The 27,998-nt window shown below is 38.7% G+C and overlaps 1 protein-coding gene and 2 pseudogenes across 5 annotated transcripts in view; 1 reads left to right on the forward strand and 2 right to left on the reverse strand.

The window, feature by feature from the left end:
* CPSF6 (cleavage and polyadenylation specific factor 6) overlaps positions 1–16,195 on the forward strand; it is a 38,140-nt gene extending 21,945 nt beyond the window's left edge. For 2 of the 3 annotated variants that reach the window (XM_080935179.1, XM_080935181.1), the window contains exon 10: positions 2,995–7,613. The gene's annotated coding sequence lies outside the window, so the exon portion shown is untranslated. Of the gene's footprint in view, positions 1–2,994; positions 7,614–16,068 lie in introns of those variants that run through there. The other variant, XM_080935180.1, reaches the window with a different exon arrangement.
* LOC308435313 (rRNA-processing protein FCF1 homolog) lies at positions 12,483–13,027 on the reverse strand (annotated as a pseudogene). The gene has a single exon. The product of its transcript is annotated as an rRNA-processing protein FCF1 homolog (transcript).
* A 4,871-nt stretch (positions 16,196–21,066) lies between the features above and the next one.
* Positions 21,067–21,208, reverse strand: LOC308435330 (small ribosomal subunit protein eS27-like; annotated as a pseudogene). Its single transcript has one exon. The product of its transcript is annotated as a small ribosomal subunit protein eS27-like (transcript).
* Positions 21,209–27,998: the final 6,790 nt, after the last annotated feature.

Genomic DNA, 27,998 nt, shown 5'->3' on the forward strand with positions numbered 1-27,998 from the left:
AGTAAGAGAAGAGTAACTTTCATGTTCTGTATACTTATGCTTCTGCGTTCTGTAGTTAGCACATTCTAACTCTTGACAGTGGGTGAATTCTAAATAACAACCAGCCTATTTTGAAATGTCCATAGTTTTTAAGTGACTCTCATTGGCACAAAGCTTTTTTTTCTTCATTATGTTTTTTGTGATGCAGTTTATTTCTGTGTAGTCAATTGCATAGAACACTTCATTGTGTATTTTGTACAGTAATAAAATGGTTTAGTTGAAATGGGGTAAGTATGATGTTCAGAGAAAAACAGCAGAATAAAAATTTTCAGTAACTATGAACCTTTTGTGAATAATAAATGGAATTGTTTTCTATGTACTGTGTTCTAGTTGATAGAAGAAGAAACTCAGGAAGCATTAATATGTGTTTAGATGCTTCTGCTGTCTACCTCATACCCATCCACATTAGGAGAAACTTTCAGATATAGAAGGGTAAATTTTATTAATTTAAAAGCATTACATTTCTAAAATTACGTGAGGATTCTTCAGCACATGAAGATAAAAACCTGTAAGCTGGGTGTGATAGTGCACACTTGTAACCTTAACACCTAAAAAGTGATGCAGGAGCTCCAGGCCAGCCTGTTTTACATGTGGAGTTTCATGCGAGCCAGGCCTCTACACTAAAACTCTGTTTCAGAAGTAAGAACAAACACTCAACATAAAAACCTATGAGAATTCTAATAAAAATACAATCAAATATTTTACTTGAAAGATTAATTTACTTTGAATTTTAAGATACGAGTAATACTAAGATTGGATATATAATCAAAACTCAATTTTTGAGTTGTTCATAACTGATAGTACATTATCTCAAATGTAAGCATTTCATGGAAATGTTACTGCTTGCTTTAGCTTGCAGACTTTAAGGCAAGTTCCATTGTCTTAGTTCATTTAATAGCTGGTCACGTAGGTCCTTATAACTGACAGGTAAAACAAGTAATTGTGTGACTTTGACGTTACAGATTTGATCAAATGCAGTTTTGAACATATGGGCATCAAATGTATTTTGTTATTTCAAAGCTTTTTAGTATCTTTGTTTATGTAGATGTCTACTTAGACATTTGAGTCTATAATATGGAATTGGATTATTGGAAATGGGTTGTATTGCCTTCAAATTTTGCTTCCGTTTGAGATTGTAAAATTTGTGTTTATGTGAAGTGTTTAGAACTAGAAATAAAAGTTTCTAAGCTATTCCCTAAATTTTATGTCTGTATGGTAAAATTTGAAGATTTATCAATTAGTAAAGACTTATCTATAATATAATGAAGCAAAAGATGAGTGAGTGCATTGGTTCTGCATAAACATATGTTTTATGATCTCACAACAGGATTTCCTGTATACAAGTAGTAAGTTTCCATTGGGCTCATGGTAATATCTATATGCTGTGGCTTTTTGAAAGAGTTGACCCACCTCCCCGTACTGTGACTTTAATTTTTCTTTCAGTGATTCTTCATCCTTTACAACATAACCAAAATATTAGGGGAGATAGCATTTTTTTGTAGGATTTATGAATTTTCTACAATCTTTTTTTGTAGATTAAAACACCCGCTTTATCTTTCTTTAATAATTTATTGTTTTTAAATATCACTAGTGCTGGAGGTGTTAGTGTAGGTCATGGGATTAGTATGTTGTGGAGTCTTGGATTCAGTCTTCAGCATCAATCCCAGAAAACAAAGATATCTACCAGAATTGTAACCTATAAAACTAAAACATTTGAAAACTGACATTGTAGTTTTTTTTTCTGTTAAATAATTCCTCTGTATAAGCCTAACAACATATCATGAAAGAGAAGGTACAGAAGGTGATTTCTATAAATAGTTTAACCGACTCTTTAAAGAATGCAGTTGAGAAAGACTTTTTTGTATTTTTAAGATTTAAGGTTTTATTAGGGAGGATGATTATGTATATACATATTCCTAAGATCCTTCCAATAGAGAAATGAACACAAAATTCATAATTGTAAAATTCATAGTTATAAAGCAAAGAATCTTTTAAAATTATTTTTGTGACAGGATGCCTCTACTAAGTATTGTATGCTTTTGAAAAATATTAAAATATCCCTTAATTCTATTTTAAATATTTAGCATGAAAGTGATCATTTTTTAAATTAATGTTTCTTTTTTGGACATTTACTTGAAATTTACATAAATATGTATTCCTGAGCCTATAGTATCAATTTTATTGTTGGGTTCCCCTCTCCCCCTTTATGTAAGTTTTCAATGAAATTTATCATTGTAGATTCTCATTAGTGTGTGTTTGGTTAGTGGATATAGGTGAAATAGAATGACAGTAATGTCTCAGAATTTGTACTGTGTCTAAAGATTTGTATGTGGATGTCATATTTAATGACCATACTGAGGTATTTACTAATAAATTTTGTAACATGGAACTCCATTGGTTTATAACAAATTGGCAGAAGTTCATGTATGCTGTCAAATACAGTTAATTTGTAAATTTCTTTGCATTTTATATTCAGTTCAGCATTTGTTAAATCTATCGATATGTGGATGAATGAAAAATATCTACATTCAAATCCAAGCATTTTCTCATTTATTTTGTAGTGTGCATATTTTAGACAATGACTTACAGTTGTTCTCATCATCACAGAAACAGTAGCTGCTGTATTTTCATTTGTTACTGTGATTCGGTTCTTTTTAAAATTACCATATTTTGCACAGTGGTCCTCAAATGAGAATCACTGGATTTCAAAGAAAGTAATAAGTAAAAAAGAATGAAATAAGAGAATTCTTTATTTTGAATTTGTAAATTCACTTTGTAAACATAGGAGCATTTCTCCACCTTGTAAGCAGCTACTGTTTGAGTTACTTTTTATTTTGTGTTAGAATCCCTAACAGTGAATAGTTGCACGACTTGTGTATGTATAGCTAAGCCAACTTTTTTTTGTGTATTCTGGGGAATAGCAAAATCTACATCACAAATTTTGACACATTACAGCTGAAGGAAGAGGAACACCTTCCAAGACAAAACAGTCTTCACGGGGGAAAGTGACGCTTGTCCAGCAGTTTGCTTCTTGTGATTGAACTGAACCTGTAAGGATTCATGGATAAACTGAACAGGAATAGATCTGAATAAAGCAAATCTGCATACATGGTAACCAGTAGCTCTACTTTTATTTTTTATGTTGCTTAACTGTTTTTATTTGAAGGAAACCTGTGTGATTTAAAACGTTAATAGCTTTTGCAACTTTATTACTGGTTATATATATTTGGCCATTATAATGTGCAAGCAATTGGAAAAAAAGTCAAGTAAATGCTTGTTTTTGTAGTAGTTTGTTCTTGTTAAAATGTTCATATGATAATGTCTGTAAACAGCACCAATTTGATTACAATAGATGTAGTGTTGTAATAAACTGTTTAATGGGGCTGATGTGTAAAGCTGTTCAAGTTATTTGATGTTTACACCTCAGGGAAAGTCTTGTGTTCAGCAATATCTGAAGATAATGTTACTATGACGTTTTTACTGTCCTTTAAAAAAGCATTGCAATAGCGTGTTTGGATATGCATCAATCTAATCTTGCGTTCAGTGAATTAAACATGACTAATTAAGTGTCTATTGCCCTTGATTTTGATATTAGAATAGGTGATTACATGGGTATTTAATATTTCTATATTCTGCTTTTCTAGCTGTTTTTACCTAGTTAGCTTGTGATTTTGCTGAATGGTATGTAAACGTGTAAAAACTGAAATTTGACAGCAATCCAGTCAATGTGTTAGGGGTCAAAAAATTTAAGGTTGTAACCTTTTTGGTAAAAACTCATGTATTTGCTACAGTAGTGCAGCTTAATCACAACTCAGATACACTGAAACAATAAATTGTGAACTGCTAGCATTTAAGATAGATCTTGATAATTCTGATTTCATGCAGTAATTTACTGTTTCATGCTGATGGTGCCATAGGCAGTGTAATTATGGCCACAGAACAAGATAAACGAGTAAAGAAAGGCCTAGTATTGTACTTGATACAGATTTCTGAAGAGTGTAATGTTTATTAACATTGGGTTGTATTCAATATGAATAATGAAAAATTATAGTTACACTGTCTTCATGGTTCAAGGAATTCTGTGTATATACCTGTAACTTTGTTGATTTATGCTTGATTAGTTAGTTATCAGTTGATTAAAAAAATTCAGCCTTAATAAAAGGTTGTATTAAAGCACCTGGCTAGCATGTGTTCTGCAAAATTAGCAAGAGACAGACTGCTAATTTGATTGCCTATTTTTATAGGAAGGTTAAAAAATCTGAATTTTTAGATAAAGTCCTTTTTAATTTGTTTTAAACATGTTTTAAAGATCTATTACCTGTGAAAGATCTTTGGATAGTATGCATTGGCTTTTAAAGTTTACCAAAATTTCAGAGCAGTGTTTAAGGTATGTACCATGGTACATAATGTGCATCTTGAGAGATTTGTACTTTTCTTCAGTTTCACCGTTTCTGCTTTTAAAATACTCAAAAGTACCCATGCCACTGCCAGTTCATTTTAAAATGTTTTGTGAGCAAAGTATTTTTTGCAAGGGATCATTGGTGTTTACCAGAACTGTTGTTAGCTCTCAGAAATGATTTTCTTAAGTGTTTAATCTTGTTGAAATTCAATTACCTTTAAATTTGAGAGTTGTATCAAAATCTATTTTCTTGTTTTGTATATAGGTATTGTGAGTGTGTCATTTTTTAATAGTTTAGTTACAATACCCTAATGTGATGCCGTTTGGACATTCATGTGTTTACAAGGGAGATTAGTTAATAGTGAGATTAAAAGGTAAGTACAATGTCCATAGATAGCATTTCTCTGAACATTTTAAAAATGGAATCAAAAATACATATACTTGAAATGAAACTGGAGATTTTGTACTAATTTTAATCTTTTTTATTTTTATCTTTAAAAAAATCCGTTGGAACTCTTTCATTGCTCTCTTGTGTCACCCCTCTTGCCTGGCTTATTTCATTTCATGATTGGATGCAGATAGTGCGAGTGGACTAGCGTTGTTTGCTGCTGCTAGTCCATTACTTCAAGTGTTGTCAGGAAGAAATAAATAACTTTGGTTTGTCTCATTTTGCAATGTCTCCTACCTGATAACACATGAATGTATAACAGTAAAAGTAAATATTACAAACCTTGTTTTATTTGTCAAAACCCTTCTGTTGTTTAGGAGCCAGTTTCATTGGAAAACTGGTTTTTACTGTGTAAAAACAATCCAAAGAGATAAAATTCTACAAAGACACCAAAAAGAGAGAGAAAAGAAATCAGAGAAGAAAAAAGGAGCTAGGGAGAGTTTTTAAAAATGTAGTTCATATTAAAGTGGCAGTGCAAAGAGCTGGGGTTCATCTTGCTTGAGTCCTAGCTGAGCCTGGTGCTGTGCACTCACATTCCTTGCCACTGGCAGTGCGATTGCAGATGGGGTAAAGCCCCACATGGCATTTCTCTTGGAGCAGCACCTCGAATCTGATGTACTGCTTTGAGGTAAAGGAAGTAACATTTGTAGAAAGGATTCTTTCTGTGTAAATTTATTTACATGTTTCTGTTTTGTCAGTTTTCATCAGCAAGGTGAGCAAGGTTCGAGTGACTTGCTATAGCTATTGATCATATATGTTAGGCCATTTAATGTCTCCTTAACCTATAATCTTAAGCAGTTAACTACAATTTGGAATTTACAAGTAGCATGTAGCTTAAGGTATTATTTTAATTTGATTCTCCTATGGAGACTGTTGCTTTAGTTTTTTACTAGTTTAAAGTCAGTTCTAAAAATAAACATGGAAGTTTTTATGAATGTTGTACAATATTTTATAGTAAAGGAGGGAAATTGTTGAAAAGGGTAAGACTTTCTCTTTCCCTGTGTTGAAATGTGCCAATAGCCTAAGTACATTCTGTGTCATACATGAGATGCTACTGCGAGACTCTTCGATTGGAGTGCTCTTGTCATTTTAGTTTTGCTACCCAAGTGGTAACTGCATTGTTTCTTGGAGGTGGCCCAATATTGTGTTTTAGTCTTCAGTTGAAGTCATTTTAAGAGGAAGTTCATGTTCTGGTTTTTTACTGAGAAGACAGTACTGACATTCTTGCTATTGCACAGATAAACTGATTTTTACATTTTATTCGTGAACTTCATTTGCATCCCATAGCCCTCTGTAAATGTTTCCCCCAGTTGTATGTACTTACTAAATGCACGCTTTTTCATTGTACATACTAGACTTTTTTGTGCTAAAATATATTAAGTAGGGTTTTTGTAGCAAAGCATTCTATTTTTATGTTCTTATAGTATATGTGTTAACATTAATATTCAGTTTAAGCACTGGTGTATTTATTTTTAGCAACTTGACTCCTAGAAGCCTTAGACTAATTTTTAAATAAACATTCAACCAAAAATTATGAATTTCTTGAGATGTGGCCTTATATGTGATGTTTTCTGTGTTCATAAGGTGAGATTTTTTTTTTAATTTAGATTTTATTTAAATCAAGATTTAGATTTAGTTTTAAGTCAAAATAGAAAAAGTATTAAGCGTCTAGGCTTCTGGGAGGAAGTTCTTACACTCTTCTTTCTTGGCACTAGAAAGAAGCAATATGAATTTACGAATATTCTAAATATTCAGGCCATTGTATTATGTTCAGATTGCTTTAGGTTTGTCTTAGCCCAGTGTTTCTTAAAAGTTCCTGGTAGTTATACAGCTACTATGGATTTTTTTGGGGTGTATGAATTCTTGGTCATATACAGTCAGATTTCAAGTTTTTAAAACTTCCTGCTACATTAATTATGTTGTAATGGGAGGCATTAAAAACATAGGTAACGTTTAATTGAAGTCACACAGGTCTTGGATGGTATATTTGTGGATAGTGAATACTACGAGCAGTTCTTCATATCGGAGTACCCTAAAACTCCACCATGGGAGTAAGTCACGTTCACTCTATAATTGGATATACCCTTCATTTTAGCAAAATACTTCATTTTGAAAGGTTTTTTCCCCCTACACTATTCTCAGCATTCTGTGTGCAAATTATTTTAAAATACACGGATAAATTCATGATTTTTTTCATGTTTTACTTTTGAAATTGTAGTACTCAGGTGATATTTAATGGGAAATGATCCTTTGAGGTGAATCATAATGTATTTTGAGGACTGCAACTATAACATTTATGACTTTAGCCTTAAGAAAAGGTCTATTATATTCTTTCCTTTGCATCCCATGGTATATTAGCAAAGTAGTTTACAGCCCAGCACAGCCTTACAAAGTTGTTTTACAATTTTCTATGGAAAACCCTTAACAAGAAAAAAAAATGTATCATATTACAATACCTATGAGTTATTGAATAATCACCCCTTGTAAATAAGTTGTCTAATACCAGAAGGCCAAAGAAAGTCTTGAGATTTTAGCTATTGAATGTGGTGACTTCATAAGATTTCTGTGCAAAAGGTAAGGTGATATTCCATTCAATAGGCATTGGCATTCTTTTGATGTCCATGAAAACTAGACTTCCATATTAGCTTCTTTCAAAAGGCTCATTCCCATTTTATTAAAATGTTTGTACTTGCAATTTTGTGTTTAATGTTTACTTTGTCTTTTCTTTCTTTAGCATTTAGGTGACTGTTCAGCAGTTTTCTATATGGCCGTTGTTGGCCTTAAACTGCGCTAGTAACAAGCATGGTATTTATCTTGTATTGAAAATAAAAACAAAGTTTTGGTAATACTTTGCAGTTTGTTCTTTTTGCTTGGCTTATAATTTTGGTAATTATTTCGTTTAACCTTGAATAATATCTATTGGGGAAATGCAGTATTAACAGATTTCACTTTGACTTGTATTTTTGTTTAAGCCAACATTTTTGAGAGTGGTTATTTTCTCCTGGCGTATTTTAAAAGTTTAAACTAAACCCACTTTGTGTGCATGCATGCATACATGTGCCAGCCATGGCCCAGGTGTGGAGTAGGAGGACAGCTTGCAGGAGTTAGGTGGCATCATCTTTACTTGCTGAGACATCTGGCTAGAACCTCACTAGTGCTTTAGAATTAAAAACACGTTTGGATCTTAGCAATGTATTTTAGTTAACTTAGGAACATTATAGGACATACTTTTTTAAAAAAGAGTTATTTATTTATTTCATGTATGTGAGTACATTGTAGCTGTCTTTAGACACCAGAAGAGGGCATCAGATCTCATCGCAGATGGTTGTGAGCCACCATGTGGTTGCTGGGATTTGAACCTCTGGAAGAGCAGTTAGAAGCCGCTGAGCCATCTCTCCAGCTCCCTATAGGACATACTTATTTAAATAACAGATTAGTTTGTCAAATATTTAAGACCTGCCACAGTAGGTCCCATCTGTAATATTAGCACTTGGGATCAGAAGTTCAAATTTATTCTTATCTGATGAGATTTAGGCCACCTTTGGGTATATGAAGAGTACATTTTTTAAAAAAAAGAAATATGTGATATATAATTGTTGAAGATCTGAACAAATTTTTACATGCAAATACTAATTTCTTCTCAGTAACAATACTAAGCAATTTAGATTTCTCAGTAACGATGCTAAATAATTTAGATTAAAATAATGCAGTGCTTGTGTAGCATTTGTTAGGTTTCTTGTTACTGTTTACACTTTTTTTAAATGTTTACTTTATGTAAATGAATACACTGTAGCTGTCTTCAGACACACCAGAAGAGGGCATCAGATCCTATTACAGGTGGTTGTGAGCCACCATGTGGTTGCTGGAAATTGAACTCAGGACCTCTGGAAGAACAGTCAGTGCTCCTAACCACTCAGCCATCTCTGCAGCCTTCTTAATGCATTTTTAAAGTTTCATTCATTGGAATAATTTGAGGCTCTTTACCTATAGCCTTTATGTAACATCAAAGAGCATGCAACTTTGTAAAGTTAGTGGGAATATTTTGAGTCAAGAACACATCAAACTAAAAAGGGAATCAACCATAGCCTGCAAAACCTCACACCTAGGATACAGCTGAGGATGACATTGAATTTGGGGTCCTCCTGCTGTGTTTAAGTGCCGTCTGAAACAGGCCTGGTGCCATTTTTGTTTTCTGCCGTTGTAGAGACTGAAACCCAAAGCTCCCTGCATGACAGTCAGGCACTCTACCAACTGAATTACAGCTCCGACCCAGTTAAAGCTGTGTCTCCCTGCTAAGCAAGGATTTAAGCTGATTTTCGTAGTCTTCCTACTTGATATTTCATAACCGTGATCGTGAAATAGCTACTTTGTGGGCCTTTTCAACTTTATCTTTCAGTAACAGTGCTTCAGGATTTTGTATGCACATCAATTCTGATCAGATATGCAGGTCAAAGATACACACTTTCAAAAGTCAGTAGAGTCAGTTGGGTACTGTGTGCCTATAATTGCCAACATTGGAAGTGGAAGGAGGGAATCTAGTTTGAGGCTAGCCTAAGTAAGTTACCAGTCAGCCCTATTTATATATCAGGAGATGGACTACAAGGCAGAGAAAGTACATGAGGTGACATAAAATGAAAATGAAGGGCTTGCATACTGCTACGGCAGTGACAATGGAACACTTGAAGGGTGCACGTTGAGTATTCTTGCTGTCCTTTTTGTAATTATGCAGTCATGAATTTGAAGTTGAGAACTGGGGTTAGATTTTAAGTTATGTAACCTTTAGTTAGAGTTAAAATGGAAATAAAACTAAATTTAGCAAGAACTTGGACCAGTGGTAAAAGGAATGCGAGGAGTCTATTGCCCTAGTCGTCCTTTTGCTTTAGGAAGCAAACTTGAGCTACTCACTGATCAGTAGTATGAAGTGCTCCTTTTTTGAGTGGAAACAAAAGTTCTTTTTCAGAGGAGAAGAAATACATAAAAGCTTATAGGTTTGTACTTCGGTGGTAGGAAGTTTACGGTATTCATACTTAGTGAACTACCTAATTTGAAGTAGAAATTGTGAAGATTGTGTAGGTGTGGTTTATATTTAGGAGAAGTAATATTAATCCTTAGCTTTATCAAGGCGAGGCAAGTGTTGGGGTTTAGGCTACATCTTATTTGTGGCAGTTCATTTACATGCATCTACTTAAAGCTGTGGAGGAAGGCTGTCACCTTAACTTTGCAGTTTGATGGCTATCAGCCTAGCCATACACACAGCTTCCCCATTCACTCCCTGTTTGAGGCTGTGTGTTATAGAAAGGCTTTTTCACTTTTAGCCTTTCAATTTTTTTTTGTCATACTTTATGGTAGATTTTACAAAGGAAGCTCTGAGGAGTTGTGATGAGCAGAAAAGTGAATGGAAGTTAGAAAGTACATTTGGGATTTCTATTTTACGGTTATTTATCTCTATAATGCTAAGCCCCACTGTCATAATTTTAAGTTATATCGATAATTAAACTAATTAGGAATATGTTTATAAATGTTCATGTCCATAAATCTTGAGTACCTGTTCTTTACATAAATCTTGCGAGATGCTTTGTATTTAAGTCAGGGTATAACAAGCAGCTCAAGTAATATTTGTTTGGTTAAAGTATCGCATAAGTATTTATGTAGGGGCAGAAGAATTGGGTTAGTGGTGAAGAGTTGTGTTCTTTTCTTGGTAAGGATCCAAGACAGGTCTTCAGCATCAACATCTGTAGTATTTAACCTTCATGGATACTTGCACTTGCAGACACACACACACACACACGTACATAATTTTTAAAAAATTAAATATTGGTACATACTCTACATTTGTAATTAACTGTTAGATGCCAGGTGGATAGATGAATATAAAATTTGGGGAAGGGGCTGGAAAGATGTCTTAGCAATTAGGAACACTAGCTGTTCTTCCAGAGGACTCTGGTTCAATTTCCAGCACTCAGTGGCAGCTCACAACTGTGATTCCACTTCTATGAAACTGTGGATGCCCTCTTCTGAACTCTGAAGACGCTAGGCATGTTCATGGTACATAACTATGTATGCAAGCAAACTCTTACACAGAAATAGTATAAGTTAAAGCTTATACAAGTTTAGAGTGTTCTACTTAGAAGCATTTCACCCATCCCAGGAACACAGCTGATTTAGATGTTTAAGTTATACTCAGTTGGCAGCTGTGTGAATTCACTGGTGGGTGGCTTTTACAGCCAGCAGCAGATCTCGGGTTATCCTGTGAATAAACAAGCTCTAGAGAATTTGCATGCCTTAGAAGTGTAGGGTGTGTGTATTTTATTGGGCTGCTTTAGATTAGTGGCCTGAGGAGAGTCTACAATGATGCAGTTGCCTTCCTGCTATTTCCCTTGCTCACATGCATACTAACTACAGAACATGCCATCCTTTATCAGGTGTCCTACGTGAAATATAGGATTCACATTATTTTTAAAGATTCTTAGTATGTCTGTCTTTATTTTTGAGTGCTCCCAAGGAAGTTTAGTCTCTTCACTTTGACCCCTCTCCCCCTAACTTAAATGGCTGTAAGTTGTACCTTTCTTTCCTTTCTTCCTTTTCTTGAAACTGGGTTTCTCTGACTAACCTTGACCAGGTTGGTCAACTCCAGAGAGATCTGTTTTCCAAGTGCTAGAATTACAGTTTGTACTTCAATCCTCCCAGACTTTTTTGTTTAGTGGCAAAATCCACTTAACAATAGGAACTTAACATGCTGAGACTGAACTCTGATCTCAGTTATGTATTTCACTGTGTCTAACATTTTAGTTGCTATGTCCTAAAACTTGGAGAGCTCCCCTTGATCCATCACATTTCACATTCAACACATCAGCATATCTACCATCTGTGAATACCCAGGACCACTTTCTGTATTCACATTGCTTTCTGCCCTGATCACACATGCGGTCTCTAGCACAGACATCACCATCAGAACCCTGCAGTAGCCTGCTCCCTGTTATTATCACTAAAGCTGTAGTACTTAACTTCCTTTCTGACTTCTGGGTCCTTACTGACCAGATGATCTAATTTGTCCCTTTCCCTCTGCTCAGCCTGTTTCTCTCTCTCTCTCTCTCTCTCTCTCTCTCTCTCTCTCTCTCTCTCTCTCTCTCTTTCTTTCTTTCCCCATTTTTCAGACAGATCAACATGTTCCTCCCTTTGAATCATTGCATGGTACATCCAGCGCTCCCTGAAGCATTGTGGGTATCTGTCTATACTAGTGTTTCAAAGGAAAGCCAAGTTGTATTCACATTCTGTTGCTTTGCATACTATTATGGAGATGAAAGGAAAGTTCCAATGGCATGTTAAAGTAGAAACAGTTGAAAACAGTACTTGGACCATATGATTTTGGATGCCACATTGAGTGATTAAGACAGTTTTCAATAACATTTTTTCATAAACTGTAGAAAGTGGTCTATAGCAACATTGACACCAGTGGGCCTGTGCATTTGATTACAATACCAAGTATCTGAATACATACCACAGGTTTGCAAGTTTGGTTGGTTTTTTTAATTAAAAACAGAAAGCGTATTTAACTAGCTGGTCCAAGAATGGTAGGCGGATTCTGTGGAGTGAGAATTAGAATCGAGGGGCTCTGTAATCATCTGGCATCTGCTCGATGTTGTACCTGAGGTTAGAAATGTACATAATAGGAACACCAGGGATCTTCCAGATTCTTCTTTTGAGGTCACAGTCAACTGTGGCCACAATGTAACACTTGTGCTGAGTCTCTCTGTACCAGGCAGTCATCGGCATAGGTTCCTTTGTGTGTGCATGGCAATCGGTCAAATCGTGGATCCACACGGTACTTCTGCCCCAATTTCTCAATTTCAGCCATTACACAATCAGTTATGCAAGGAATACACTTGGCATACAGACAGCCCATCATTGACTGCACTAAGTTCAGTTTGGTATCCACAAGGATGTGGTAAGGCGGACCCAGCTGTGTATTATACTGGAAGAACAAGCAGGAAGGATGCTGGGGAACTTCTCTTTCCTTCTGCGCACTCAGATCTTTCTTTCTTTTTAGGCTTTAACCTATTCTTCTCTTTAAGTTGCTCATCTCTGAGACGAAGCATTCGCTTCATAGTCGCACATTTCTTTGTTTTCTTTTGCTTCCCCATGTTCACGCCACACCTTGTTTGGTTTTTTGAAACAGGGTTTCTCTGTATAACATCTTGGAATTCAATTTGTAGACTAGGCTGGCCTCAAACTCACAAAGATCCATTGTCTCTGGCTCCTAAGTGTTGGAGCTTCTGAATTCAGAAACATGCTTCTACCTCCCGCCCTGTTCAGCCCATATTTAGACAGCCTATAATGCCCATCTGATATTTAAATTTATATACAATAGTTTAAACTAGTTCTTATCATTGGCTATTTGGGTTGGTGTCTCACCCCACCCTCGTTACTATCAGGATTCAATATAGTATCTTTTTAGTGCAAATCTCTTCTAAAATTCGTTTCTTAAAATACTTGGTTAAGAACACAAACAGTTAAGGCTGGAGAGATGGCTCTGGAGTTTGGAGCACTGGCTGGCTGCTCTTCCAGAGAACTCGGGTTCAACCCCCAGGACCCACAAGGCAGTTCACACCTATCTATCACTCCAGTTCCAAAGCAGCTGACACTTTTACACAGATAAACATGCAAGTAAAACACCAGTGAACATAAAAGTAAATTATACATTTAAAAAAGTAAAGAGTTGAGAATTTTGAACATGTTAAATTGCCCTGATGATTAATTTTTAACATGCTTTTTTGTTTTTTTATGGTAGTTTTGCTTCCTAACATTACAGATCCAGTATATGGCCTTACTCTATTAGGCAAGAACTACCAATTGAGTTTTAGCCTAGCTATCTTTTCACTGAATTGTTAGTAGTACACTGCCATCTAGTGATAGGTCTGCATACATTTTGTAAATTATGTAAAAGGTAATATTTTTTCACTTGGAAAACTTTTCAGTAAAGTGATTCAGGATCTGGTGGGCATGGTATGCACATCCTTAATCTCATCACCCAGATCTGCGAGTTCGAGACCTGTGTGGTCTACACAGTGATTTCCAGGACAGCCGGGGATGTGCAGTGAGACAAAAGAGGTGGAGAGCCTGTGAGGGATGATCTAGGTGAGCACTGTAATGTGGCTTCATTTCATGAGCTGGGGTCTAAAAGGAAAACGTGAGCAGATGACTGCTGCTGGCACGAATTTCTGACCGGGGTGAGGTCTGACCAGCAGCTTCATACCGTCATGCCTTCCCCACCATCTTGAGATTCCCCTCTTACTAAATTAAAATGAACGCTGTCTCAGCAACAAGGGGGCAGGCTTATGTAGCAGCCTAGGAATTACTAAAATGTTTTGAGTCCATAGCCTCTCTAAGAGGTGTATACTCACAGTAATGAGCTGACTCTCCTGGTCACGTCATTGGGGTCCTTACTGAACGTATTTCTAAATTTGTCCAGTATACATGAAGTTATTTAAAAGGTTATTCTGATGTTAAATACATTATAGTCTTACAGAATACATTTAACGTTACTTGGAGATTTTATCCATTTAGATTCTGGGGATCAAACCCAGGGCCTTGCAGGTAGTAGGCAAGTAAGTACCACTGAGTAACATTCCAGGCTGTCGTTAAACACTTAAAGATAAATACTTAGCATTTAATTATTGGGAGCCGTGTTTCCTGTGGTGGTCAGAAGATGATGTGAGGGAATTGGTTCTCCTCTAAATGTGGGGATCTCTGGGATTGAACTCAGAACATTGGGCTAAGGTTAGTTAGTTAGGTAGGGTGGGGGAGCAAGTGCCTCTGAGCCATTGTACAGGTTTGTAGTAACACTTTTGGAATTTTGTCTTCTTTAAAAACAGAAATAGCACATGCCTTTAATCCCTGCAGTCAGGAGGCAGAAGTAGGCAGATCTCTGATTTTTAGGCCAGCCTGGTCCACAAACTGAGTGCAGGACAACCAGGGCTTGTTACACAGGAAACCCTGTCTTGAAAATGAAGGCAAAACAAAAAGCCTAGAAATATAAGATTGTGTTTTTGTTTTAACCCTGGTGTGGGGATATGGGGTTATTTCAAACAACCACCACGGCTGTGATTTGTCTGGTGCTCTAGCAGAGGCATGGTTTTGCCAGGTGTAGATAGTGTTAGGATTGTCTGTTGTTTAGTGTTCTTGGAACTTTTCAGAGGGTTTACAAATATTAGTCTCCGCTATGAACCAAGCTGTATCAGACCCTGGTGCAAGGCAGGGGTTGTTGAAAACCTTGGCGTATGAGAATGCAAATATTGAATGTAAAGTTATTAGAACACTAAAGGTATGAGCAGTGCCTACAGATGGACGAATAAGAGATATGACCAATATTAGTCTGAACATGTATCATACTAATATATGAGTCAAGCTTTAGTTAGAGGTCTCCAATGTCAAAGTGCCCAGTGCTTCCATTGTGGGAAGTATGGTCATTTGCAACAGAATTATGAACAAGGCATCTCCAAAGCCCAGTGATTTTTCTGAAGATAAAGAAGCCTACACTTCAGGGTTATGCAGGCAGTGTTGCAAAGATGTCCACTGGACCAGTGAGTCTAGCCCAGAAAAGGTATTCAAGGTGTTTTCTTACCATTATCGGTCCTGTCCATCCATACCCAGTTGCACCAGAAAGTGACTGGGGCCCAGCTCAAGTACCTGCAGCACCAGGTATGAGCAGTTTGAGCCAAGGACTAGCTCACAGAATAGCAAATGCAGGCATCATGGCTCTAGACTATCTCAGAAAATTCAGTGTATGTATAGTATAGTGATTGGAATTTATGGTCCATTGCCCTCAGATAGTAGGGATAACTTAGGAAGGATTGACTTCCCAAGGACTCTGTGCATCCAGAAACTACGTGAAGGTTTCAAAGGGGAAATGAAATAATGTTCTATGTCAAAAAGATGCAATTTAACACAGGTGGTGGAGTTGGTGAGCTGCTGTTTCCTTACATCAAAGGCAAAGCCATTCCAGTAGAAAGAACAGGAGAGGTTCGTTTAAAACCTTGGCCACTGACCCAAAACAACTCTTACTTTGTTGAAAATGTCTGTTTATAATTAGCAAGTGTAATTAATGGGGAAAATGACGTGAGGATTCTGGAATTTTAGTTTCTTTAAAAACAAATATTACAGTGTGTTTTCATTTTAATCCCAGGTGTTGGGCTATGGAGCTGCTTCAAACTGGCCACAGCAGCGCACCGTGACTTGCCTTGTGCTCTTGCTTTGTGTGGTTTCTCCAGTTGTGTGATGTGTGGAATTCTGGGAACTTTTCAGAGGCCTCCCGCCACCCAGAGGCAGATTTGGTGGTTGGTGGTCATTCAGTGGGGGTTGGTTGCAGTTTGTTAGCAATCTTGCTCAAAGAAGAAACAAAAGAAAAGAAATTAGAGGGGCTGGAGAAATGGCTCAGTGGTTAAGAGCAAAGCACTGACTGTTCTTCCAGAGGTCCCGAGTTCAATTCCCAGCAACCACATGGTGGCTCACAACCATCTGTAATGGGATCTGATGCCCTCTTCTGGTGTGTTTGAAGATAGCTACAGTGTACACATATAAATAAAATAAATTGATCTTTAAGAAAAGAAATTAGATTCAGGGAATCTCTCCTCTCCCCTACCCCCATTCTTCTTTCTCTTTCTCTGAGGGCAAACGAAGGACCATAAACTCCAATAGCTATTTTATAACAACCAATTTTCCCAGGTAGAATAAGATGCTTACCCATGGACAAGTGATAGGTTTTGAAATGGGGGTGGGGCAAAGGGTGGGAAAAAGAAGAGCCCACAAAGTAGCTAAGAGAAAACAAGAAAAATTAGACTCAAAAATCTCTGTATCCACTTTCTCCTTTCTCTTCTATCTAGTAATGGAGGTAACATAGGGTGAGGGGGACAAAGGGGTGCGAAGAACCCACAAAGTAGCTGAGACCAGCTATATATGTTCTTATTTAAGGTTTTGGGTTTTAAACAACTGTATGCTGTCCTACGTTCTGAATAAAATGTAGGAGTCTGGACTTAACAAATTTGGGAGATTTGTTTGCACTTAACCCTAGGTGAAAGTGTATAGCTTTGTCTTCTTGAACCAGAAAAAGAGATACTTCTCCCAATGACAAAAGTGGTGAATGTGTAATATGTCTGCACATTGAAAGAAAGCATTGCCCTGTCTAAGGAAGGAGATTAAAGACTAACATACCTGGATGTCTGGAAAGTAGAGACTACATATACTGAATACTTTTCTCGGTGCTACTGTATATGAGCATCAAAATCCATTTGGGCTCCTCATTTTAAGGAATAAAGATGTAGATTTTCTTTCATTTGTAATCAAGGGAGGATGTGACAGGAATTATTTTTTAAGGAATTATTTGCAAATACACAGTGTGGGCTACTAGAATCAAAGATTGAGCAAGCTCAATGTACAGAATCAATTTAGAAACCAATGCAGCTAATATTAAGTTTAATAACTGCAAAGTCCTTTTCGCTGGAAGTGTTAAACTTATTGAAGACATTAAGATAAATGAAAATCAATGCATGTGCTTTGTTAGGAAGAGATAGTATTGTAATACAGTTTTTCCTACATTGGTTTTTAGAATCGAATTAAGTTGAATTAAAATCCCAAGAAATTTTGTTAGAGTGTAAGTAACAGTATGGCTCAGAACGTTATGTGGAAGCTGAGAGGCAGATGAGTAGTGAGAGGATGACATAGGACCTGTTGGGGGACCACGCCTGCAATCAGCAGGACAGGACAGGCTCAGATTGTTAGTGGGTAGATTACAGGAAACAGTGGACAGATAGAAACCATGCTGATGAGGCAGATGTTACAACAGGATATTTGCCTGATGCTACATAGAAATACTAACTCTGGGTAGGCCAAATAAGCACTCGATGTTAGAGGCAAAAATAAAAAGAAATTAAAATTTTAAATGACCTTGGGTTTCTGAAGTTTGGGCATTTTGTTTGTTTATTCAGACCAGTTTTACATTGTAGCCCAGGCTTCCTTGAAACGAATTTTGTATCTCGGGCTAGTCTCTTAATTCCTGGTGGTCCTGAAATTGACATTGAGTCACCACAGCTGGTGCAAAAGAGTTTTTATTACATGATAGTAAAAAGGTCTGCACTGGCTATTGAATACATTAAGAACTAATGATAATTTGAAGTGGAAAGAGGAGGTAAGGACTTATACTGGGAGAAGAATATTTGAAATACACAACTCACTAAAGACGAGTGTTTATAGCAGGGCCGAGGCTACAGCAATAATAGAGTATTTGTGTGCATAATGACCTAGGTTTGGTCTTCAGTGTAAAAGTGAGGGCTCTTCCTGTCCCCAAGCTCCTGGGATAACAACTCTGAGTCTTAAGTTATATTTACAAACACCTTGGCCATAAGCTTTGGCTGTTCCCTGACTAGGTCACATATTAATCACCTCATTTTCTGTTATAAGTTCTGACATGTGGCTGGTTACCTCTGTTCAGCTTCTATGCTCCTGTCCTCCTCCATGTTCCCAGACTGTACTTTTTTTTTTTTTTTTTTTTTTTTTATAATAGGGAAAGTAATTGAAAGCTTGAGTAACAAGTCAGGTGGGGTGGTGCTTAACTGGTGTTTGAAAGGCTGAGGCAGGAGGAGCGTGAGTTCAAGTTCAGTCTGGGCTTTGTGGGATCTCACAAAGGCAGAGGAAACAACAGACCTGAACTGACACGTTACAGAAATAGTCCATAAATGTGAAACACAACCTCATTAGAAATCTAGGAAATGTATATTAAGATCACAAGTGCTATTTTACAACTACAAGAATGAAGAAAATACTTAAGCGGTTATGTACTTCTGCCCAGATATACTACAGTAGAAAACAATATAGTTAAAAGTGTGGATTGGCTTAGCATGTCTTGTGATGTATGTGCTAGAGAAATTTATCTTCACGTAGATACATACAAGAATAGAGTATTGTAATATCTTAAAGGGCATTGGGGGAACAGCTCAAGTACCCAGAGTAAATTAGTACAGTCATACAATAAAATCTTTTTGTAGCCTGGTGTCTTGGTCAGGGTTTCTATTCCTGCACAAGCATCATGACCAAGAAGCAAGTTGGGGAGAAAAGAGTTTATTCAGCTTACACTTCTACATTGCTGTTCATCACCAAAAGAAGTCAGGACTGGAACTCAAGCAGGTCAGGAAGCAGGAGCTGATGCAGAGGCCATGGAAGGATGTCACTCACTGGCTGGCTTCCCCTGGCTTGGTCAGCCTGCTTTCTTATAGAACCCAGGTCTACCAGCCCAGGGATGGCACCACCCACAATGGGCTGGGCCCTCTGCCCTTGGTCACTAGTTGAGAAAATACCTTCCAGCTGGATCTCATGGAAGCATTTCCTCAACTGAGAGTCCTTTCTCTGTGATAACTCCAGGTTGTGTCGAGTTGATGCAAAACCAGCCAGTACACCTTGTAACAATAACTCTTAACTAATACCAATAGCTAGGAGTCATAAGCTTGATTTCAAGAAGTTTTCTAACCTCTTGAAGTCTGTGATGATGAATCTCAGTATTCCAGTTATGTACATTCGTATTACAAGAAAATGACTAGCAAAATTCAGCATGTTAGTTATAAGGCCAGGAAGTAAAGGGATCCAGTCAAGGAGATCTGCAGAGCCTACAGATGTGTCCTGATGCGGCTCTCAGGCTCTCATCTTCTATTTTACTGCGTGGGCTATAAGTAAACATTTCCACACGTGTCTATGTGCACACGTATATATACAGTACAATAACCTATTACATAAAATGTACTCTAGACAATTTAAGCTATTATGCTTAGAAAGTGATAGAAAAAAAACTTAGGATATTTTTCCCGAAACATGACAAAAATACTACTTTAAAACAATCCTTTGCTCAGAAAATTTAAATGTGATAATGTGAGTTGAAATGATTTAAAAGTTACCCTTGCTTTGAAATTTTTATTTCAAATGAAATCAAGGCATACGTTTCTTAGGAAAGAGATTTGGATGCTGTTTTTCTTTCAGAGTAGCCCTAAGGTTTTTCTTTGAGTCCAAGCACTAACAGTTATGAAAGGAAAATATACCCAAATCAGTAGTACCACTTGTAGACACTAGGTGCAGCTCTGGTGCTGTGAGTACCGTAGCGTAAAGCAACCTGAATTGAAATCTTAATGCATTCCTATGTTTAAAGGACACGTACAAGCCCAGGGAGGTCACCTTTCCAGAAAACGTTTTCAAAACACCCAGATTCTCTATCCAGGCTATTGGGAGCTTCTTATATAAAACTAGATCCTAAAGTCTGGGAAAGATGGTTGATTTTTCCAATACTGAAATCTCAACAAAAATTAAGGCAAAAGTGGAGACATGACCTGTGATAATTAATCTCAGTGGTCAGTTTGAGGTAGGACTTGGAGATGAGACCTGGGGCATGCCTTGGAGGCCTTATCCTGATGAGGGTAGTTGAGGGAGGAAGACTTTCCCTCAAAGGGTAGCACAATTCTATGGGTTATGGTCCCATATAGAATAAAATGGAAGGTAGCTGAGCCCAGACATTCTTTTCTGCTTTCTGGTTGGATGCAAGGTGATCAGCTTTAGACTCCTATCTTTTGTCTACAGTGAACGTAAATGGTGAACCAAAACTAAACCCTTTGTCTCTTAGATTGTTTTTGTCAGGGTATATATTACAACAATAGAAAGGTAAGACACTCATTTTAAAAATGGGTGTGGAAGATACCTTAGTAAAATGACTGCCATACAAACATAAAGACCAGAGTTCAAATCCCCAGCACTAGCATTAAAGAAAAAAACATCGGCAGTGTGTGGTGGGTGGGGTGGGGTGGTTGCTCATGTTTGTAACTCTAGCACAGGGTTGGGGAAGAAGGGCAGAGAGAGCTTTCTGGCCTGCCATTCTAGGTACTCAGTGAGTACTGAGCTGAGTGAAACATGAGGTGGGGTGCACACATGCATACTATCTTAGGGTTTACTGCTATGAACAGACACCATGACCAAGGCAACTCTTAGAAGAAACAACATCTAATTGGGGCTGACTTGGAGGTTCAGAGGTTCAGTACATAATCTAGGCGGGAACATGGCAGGAATGGTGCAGGAGGAGCTGAGAGTTCTACATCTTCGTCTGAAGGTCGGATGTGTTTATTGGGAAGGTTCCCACTCATCTTGAAACGGGCTTTCAGTGCTGCTTTCTCTTGAAGGAGCATCCTTTTCCACCTGTAGGCTGACAGTACAGAGGAGCAGCCAACACACAAGACTACTGTTTGTGCTTGGCTAAGGACCGTGGTTATTTCATAGCATCCTGGGCATTTCACGTCCATAAAGTAAGAATTGGGGCTCTGCACCAGGTGCTTTTTCTTGTGTTCCCTCTTCTCTTCTGGAGAGGGATGAAGGAGATCCTTTGCCAGAGGTTGTCACCACTGGAAAGGACTCATGCAATCTCTTAACTGTAATTCCCTATAGAGTCAAAAATACTGGCAAGACAGAAAGCCACCTATGCATATTCCATATCTTTATGTCCCATGTCAAAGGGGTCTTCACATCTCCAATTCCTTTCATGCTTGTTGACTGTTGTGGGCAGATCTGTCATTTAGCAGCAACAGACTTCATTCTCTTGGGCTGGTTCCACTCCCTGTTAGCAGCTTTCCTCAGCAGGCATTCCCACAGTTCTGACATCCCTTACATCTTGGGGTATCCAAGGCAACTTCTACTTTACAGCTTCCTATTGCAGTGTCTGGGCTCCACATGGTGATCTTCTGGGCTCCTTCAAAAAGCTTGGGTCATTTCTCCAGTAGTGCCCTCTGTAGCACTTTAGGCTCTGGCTGACTCCATTCCACTCCTGCTGTCGTTGGTGATCATCCCATGGCACTGGCATCTCTTAATTCTCTGGAATCTTCTGCTGCACCTAGGCTTCACCAATAACCTCTCATAGGCTCTCTTCATGGTGCCAAGCCTCAGTTTCTTGGCATGACCCCCTTCAGTCTTGGGCCATCAACTGCAACTGAGGCTGCACCTTCACCAGTGGCCTTCTTTGACCACTCACAGTGCCAAGCCTCAGCTGCTCTCCATGACCCGTTCATGCCTTCAAACCCAGCACTACCTGGGTGACTCCTACACATTTCCAGGTACTGCTTGGCTATGTCTGGAACACAGCTTCTTTGTGCTCTCAGAAAACACTTCCCAGGAGATCTCGCCTCAGTGATGGTGGTCTCTTCTAGTTTTAGTCGAAAACCAGAGCCACATGGCCAAAGCTGCTGAGTTCTGCTTGTTGGAACATGTCCCCCTTGTTCTATTATCACCAGCTTTCTGTTTTTTAACTCCTTCACTGCCTATGCTTGGCTGTCCTGGAACTTTCTCTGTAGATTGACCTTGAACTCAGAGATCTGCACGCCTGTCTCATAAGTGTTGAGATTAAAAGTGTATTCCACCATGCCTGGTCTTAAACTTTTCTCTCTTAGAACTTACTCTGCATCTGAATTTAGCTGTGTGGGATCTTGCCCCAAAGTTACCACTCCCTTAATCCATTTATCTCCTTGAGCACAGAATCTCATTGCACTTCCTGTTGCCCTTTTACTCTTTGAACCATACATTTTGTATTTTTTCTTTTTAAGTTTGCTACCTTTCATTAAAAAGCTCTTAGTAAGAGTGAACTTTAGTAACCACACAACAGAATTTATACCAGGCTGTTCTGAAACTTCTTTGTCAAAACAAGGACACTAAATCTCTTCACTTTACCCTTCTCTTCAAACAATGGCAAAAAGCAGTCACATTCTTCACCAAAATATCACAAAAATAGTCTCTAGGCCACATACTAAAAGTCTTGTCCTCTGAAACCTCTTGAGCTAGGCCCCAACAGTTCAAAACACTCAGGAGCACTGCCTTCTGTGCTTCCACTCTATATGGCCCATTAAGCCTCACTTGAAGCCTTCTGCTGCATTACTAAGTCTCCAAATCCATGTTCCTCCAAACAAAAGTACGCTCAGCCCACCACAGTAGTACCGTACTTCTGATGACAATTTCTGCCTCAGAGTTTTACTGCTGTGAGCAAACACCTTGCCTAACGAAACTCTTCTAAGAACAACATTTAATTGGGGCTGGCTTACAAGTTCAGAGGTTCAGTTCATTATCAGGGTGGGAGCATGGCAGTGTTCAGGCAGGCATGGGGTAGGAGAAGCTGAGAGGCGTTCATCTAAAAGCCACTAGAAGACCGGCTCCTACTGATTAGGAGGGTCTCATTGCCTACCCCCACAGTGACACACTTCTTCCAACAAGGCCACACCTAATAGTGCCACTCCATTGTTTAAGCATATTCAAACCACCACACTCACACACCAGTTTCTAGAAAACTTATAATGAACATATTAGAATGAAACACTGCTTTGAAGTCAACATCCTCCTCTAACTCTGAGGTAATTTTCTAAGAACTTTTTGTCTAAAGCGGTATGAAAAGGACAGTGGATAGAAGTAAAGTGGTTGGTTAGATGGTTTGGCTTGGATGCCTCTGCCCCATCTATCCTTGTGTATGTGTCTGTCTATATGTGTGTGTAGGTATGTGTGTATGTAAGCTTGCATGAGTAGTGGTGGAGAGTAAGAGACAGGTGGTTGGGCCCAACAAAAATGAGAATATGAATGAAAATGTAAATGTATGTGTGAATGTATATGTATCTGTTCATATTTGCCTGTATAAAGCATCTTAATTCTTTTCCTTTCCTTTCACAAAGAGTTAAGTAGCCAGGGCAGTGAAGGGTTTCTGTCAGTAAATCTTTTACCTAACCACCCTGTTGTTAGCAACAAGTGTCAATAGATCCAGAGGCCTGCAGCAGCTGGCCTCAGAGTAACTTAAGGCAAGATAGTCAAATGCTATTATAGAAAGCAACTTTTATATTTGCAACCAAGTCTTGTCCCCACCAGTGCCCTTCAGAGAGGACCCAGCCTAGGCTAAGCTCCCAGCAGCACTTGTTGAAGTAAATCATTTATACATGTCAGGTAGCAGAGAGAGGACAATGAAATCCTACATTCCCTTTTCAGGCTAACAGGAACTTAGGAACTTCCCATAAGGCCACCTTCAGCTTCTCCCACCTCTCAGTAGCACCGCACTTGGGAACCACATCTTTAATATATGCACTTTCGGTGGACACTCATCAAACCCTAACAAGGTAAAATAAAGATTCAGTGAACCTGCAGGCATAGTAATCCACACTTAAATCCCAACACTCAGGAGGCAGAGGCAGGTGGATCTCTTTGAGTTCAAGGCCAGTCTGGTCTACATGGTTCTGGGACAGCCAGGGCTTCAGAGAGACACTGCGTCCAAAAGACAAAAAAGAACCAGGAAAACTAACAGGCAACAATTTTTGAAATTACCAGGACAGAGGAGAATGAACAATGAAGAGAGCCTAAGAGTCTATGGACCAAAGGCACTGAACAGCAGGCACATTACTGGACATGCAGGATGAGAAGGAAGCAGAGAACCTACTTGAACATCAGAGAGAAATGGACAAACACATGAAAAACTTCACAGACCGCCAGAGCCCTGGAGAGGATCTTAAGAGTATCAAGATAAAACATGTACAAGAGAGGACCTATTAGGTTATGAAATTTCTCAGCAGGAACTTTGTATATATAAAAAGAATGATATGAAATACTCAAAGTACTGCTAGCCAAAAAATATACCTGGAAAAAATACTATTAAGAAACTAAAGTTATGGGCTGGAGAGATGGCTCAGTGGTTAAGAGCACTGACTGCTCTTCAGAGGTCCTGAGTTCAATTCCAAGCAACCACATGGTGGCTCACAGCGATCTGTAATGGAATGGAATCTGACCCCTCTTCTGGTGTGTCTGAAGACAACTAGTGTACTCATATACATAAAATAAATAATTCTTAAAAAAAATAGAAACTAAGGCTACCTTTGGGAGACCTAGATAAACAGAATTTTTACTACAATATCAACACATAAAATACTAAAAGAAGTCCTTTAAGAGACTTAAATATCTATGAATTTTGGTATCCATATGGGAATCATGCCCAAATACCACTGTGTACATGTACAATCAATCCTGCTTTTAGAGTAAAGTAATTTCAATGTATGAGTGTTTTGCATGCATGTGACTGCGTATCATTTCTGTGCCTGGTGCCCTTGGGAGTCAGAAGAGATCAGGAACTGGAGTTATAGGTGGTTGTGAACCACCATGTGGGTGCTGGGACCTAAATCTGCGTCCTCTGCAAAACAAGTGCTCTTAACTTCTGAGCCATCTCTTCAACTTCCAGCTTTCTTTACTGTGTGTATGTGGGGTGTGTGTGTGTGTGTGTGTGTGTGTGTGTGTGTGATCAGCACATAAGCATGTACATATGTGTCTGGTCAGGAGCACATATGCCACAACTGCACATGTAGATATCAGTGGACAATTTGATGGATTCTCTTATCTTTCCTTCCTTACATTGTAAGGTCCAGTGACAAAAAAGGTCATCAGCCTTGGTAAATACCTTTACACAGTCGTTTCCCTGTCTGGAACATTCATCCAATCTTAGTGTGGTATACATATATATTCTATTTTGCTTTCTCTTGCTTTGATAAATGCCATATTATAAAACCCGAGGGAAAGAAAGGCTTATTTGGCTCATACTTTTAAGTAACACTCACCCTGGAGGGAAATCTGGGCAGGAACTCAAGTAGGAGCAGAGGCAGAAACCCATAGAAGAAAACTGTTCTCTGACTTGCTTCCTGGATCAGTTTCAGTTTCTTTATCAGGTGGGAGAGGTGAAGAGGTTGAGACAGGGTTTCTCTGTGTAGAGCCGGAAGTCTCTCTGTAGACCAGGCTAGCCTTGAATTCACAGAGATCCACCTGTGTCTGCTTTCCGAGTGCTGGGATTAAAGGCATGTGCCACCACCGCCTGGCTTAGTTAACTTTCTTACATAGCCCAGGCCTACTTGCCTAGACACATTTCTGTCACAGTGAGCTATACATCAGTTAGTGTTAATGTTCAAGAGTTTGGGAAATAATCCACCATGAAAACCCAGTTCAAGCCAACAAAATGTCTTTATTCAGAAACTGATATATCAGGGAAACAGCTTAGTTTGGGATCTAAACCATCAAGGTGGAGTGGAGATGACACAGAGCAACTTTTAAAGCAAAAAAAAAAAAAAAATTAGGTGGGACAAGGGCAACCATTCAGGTACATGCATGTTGTAGTTTTCTAACCATTTTTCTGACATCTTAAGTGGGTTACTACCTGTCTAGATGGCCTTCCCAATGGCTTGGCCTGGATAGAGACCATTTGCAGGGCTTCAGTACTGCCCGGGTGCTGACCAGCAATGCATAGGGTGAGATAGTGCTGTATAGGTTCCTCCAGGGCACCTGGGGCCAGTCTGGGAACTCAGCCATTCTTAGAACTTAGCTTAGTACTGTACAGGTGGGGACTGTACAAGATGGAGTCTCTGAAGTCAGAGGGGCCACCAACATTACGAATCAAGAAAATGTTGGGCTGGGGAGATGGCTCAGTGGTTAGGAGCACTGACTGCTCTTCCAGAGGTCCTGAGTTCAGTTCCCAACAACCACATGGTGACTCACAACCATCTGTAATGGGATCTGATGTCCTCTTCTGGTGTGTCTGAAGATGGCTACAGTGTATTCGTATACATTAAATGAGTATTTATTAAAAAAAAAAAAACAAAAAAACAAAATGTCCCAGGGAAACTCCTACAGGTCAGTCTAAGGATCAGCACTGGTCAGCTTACAGCTTTTGTAACCACACAGGGGCTCCAACACTCTCTTCCACCTCCACAGACTTCAAATGCACACGCGCGTGCGCACACGCACCTTTAAAATATATCTATGGACCTGTGGCCTTGGAGAAATGCTATTCTCAGCTTCATTTTGTAGCAAATGTCTGTGAGTGGAGAAACTTATGGTTGCCCAAGGTGCTGAGAGTAACCTAAAAGTCAAGTGTTCAGCTCTTTTTAACCTTTGGGAACAGAAGGATCAGAAAGTTATGAAATCTAAAGTGGGAAGGAAACACCATTTTCTAGGCACACGAATGCTGCAGTAATTGTGAGATCACAGCAGCTCTGGTTGCCGATCCTGGCTCTGCAGGAGCCTGGGACTGTCACCATTCGGTCTATGTGGAGAAGAAGCCATGGGGCTTTGCACCTCCATGGAGAATACTGGCTATTGATATACTTGGGGATTACGAGCCATTGTCTTCAGGAGTATAGACACTAGTGAGTTTACCAGGCTTCAGTGGCTAGTTTTATAGCCTTGGTCATGGTCATTTACAAATTGTTGAAACCCTCTCATAGTTTTCAAAGTGTAAGTTCTGTGAAGCCGTGAAGTAGACAGTGACGGCCTCACACTGCAGAGATAAGTGTTAGTATAAATGACTAGAGTAATACAAATTAGTGACACGTCATTTTTAAATGTTTTCATGATCTGTGGGAGCTGGGAGGTTCCAGATCAAGAATGGATGTCCTCTCATGACTGCGAGTCAGAAGCAAGCTGGCGAGGCTGCTTGTCGTGAAGAGATTGCTTAGGTACATACTGGCAATGCGCCTGGAGTCAGTTACGCATCACACACAGGAACTGTGATTTCTAAAGGTACTAATTCAGCTTCAGATGACCTCTTCATTGTAAGATGATGTTGGGAACCTTCGCGTTTCAAATCTTTACATCTGGAATGGTACCCTCCCATATTTTCCTCCTCTGCCGTGCAATTACTGACCATAATTATTAGAAAATCATGTTCCTTCTTCTGCAAACTCTTTTCCTTTGATAGTTGGTACCTCCAAAGGCGCTTATTTACTTAGAGTGTCAGTCCTCTGGTCTCCTGCTTCATCTTTTTTCTAAAAAAGATTCATTTTTATTTATATGAGTACATTGTTGCTGTCTTCAGACACACCAGAAGAGGGCATCAGATCCCATTACAGATGTCTGTGAGCCACCATGTGGTTGCTGGGAATTGAACTCAGGACCTCAGGAATAGCAGACCAATGCTCTTAACCGTTGAGCCATCTCTCCAGCCCTCTGGCTTCATCTTGAAGCCGCATTCCAGACAACTCCAAAACTGATGCATTTCTCATAGCTGTTGCTACTTTGTCAGCCTAGTCCTTAGGAAAGGCC

The sequence above is a fragment of the Micromys minutus genome (assembly GCF_963924665.1).
Source record: "Micromys minutus genome assembly, chromosome: 22".
NCBI lineage: Eukaryota > Metazoa > Chordata > Mammalia > Rodentia > Muridae > Micromys > Micromys minutus.